Here is a 940-nt window from a genome sequence, read left to right as displayed (position 1 = left end):
GCTTGAAGGGGGAAACCAGATGGCGCTGCCATAGGTCAAACGGATATCAACTCCTTTTTTTAAAATAGGAACCTCCATTTTTATTACATATTCGTGTAGTACGTAAAGAAATTTGCATGTTTAAGTTGGGCCACTTTTTTCGCTTTGTGATAGATAGCGCTGTAATAGTCACAAACATATAAGTACGTGGTATCACCTAACATTCCGCCAGTGCGGACGGTATTGCTTCGTGATACATTACCCGTGTTAAAATGGACCGTTTACCAATTGCGGAAAACGCCTATATCGTGTTGATGTACGGCTATTGTGATCAAAATGGCCAACGGGCGTCTGCTACGTATGCTGCTCGGTATCCTGGACAACATCATCCAAGTGTCCGGACCGTTCGCCGGATAGTTACGTTATTTAAGGAAACAGGAAGTGTTCAGTCACATGGGAAACGTCAACCACGACCTGCAACAAATTATGATGCCCAAGTAGGTGTTTTAGCTGCTCTCGCGGTTAATCTGCACATCAGCAGCAGACAAATTGCAAGAGAATCGGGAATCTCAAAAACGTCAGTGTTGAGATGCTACGTCAATATCGATTGCACCCGTACCATATTTCTATGCATCTACATCGCACTCCGTCTTCAGGCTACAAGTGGCCCATCGGGACCATCCGACCGCTGTGTCATCCTCAGATGAGGATGCAGATAGGAGGGGCGTGTGGTCAGCACACCGCTCTCCCGGTCGTTATGATGGTTTTCTTTGACCGGAGCCGCTACTATTCGGTCGAGTAGCTCCTTAATTGGCATCACGAGGCTGAGTGCACCCCGAAAAATGGCAACAGCGCTTGGCGGCCAGGATGGTCACCCATCCGGGTGCCGGCCACACCCTACAGCGCTTAACTTCGGTGATCTAATGGGAACCGGTGTATCCACTGCGACAAGGCCGTTGCC

The 940-nt window shown here is 48.7% G+C and overlaps 1 pseudogene; it reads right to left on the bottom strand.

Annotated features, from left to right (window-relative positions):
- Positions 1 to 822: 822 nt before the first annotated feature.
- On the bottom strand, positions 823 to 940 carry LOC124709486 (annotated as a pseudogene).

Source organism: Schistocerca piceifrons, chromosome 7, assembly GCF_021461385.2.
Source record: "Schistocerca piceifrons isolate TAMUIC-IGC-003096 chromosome 7, iqSchPice1.1, whole genome shotgun sequence".
In the NCBI taxonomy this organism is placed as follows: Eukaryota; Metazoa; Arthropoda; class Insecta; order Orthoptera; family Acrididae; genus Schistocerca; species Schistocerca piceifrons.
The sequence above is the reverse complement of the archived record's forward strand: the minus strand, read 5'-3'. Positions and strand labels throughout refer to the sequence as shown.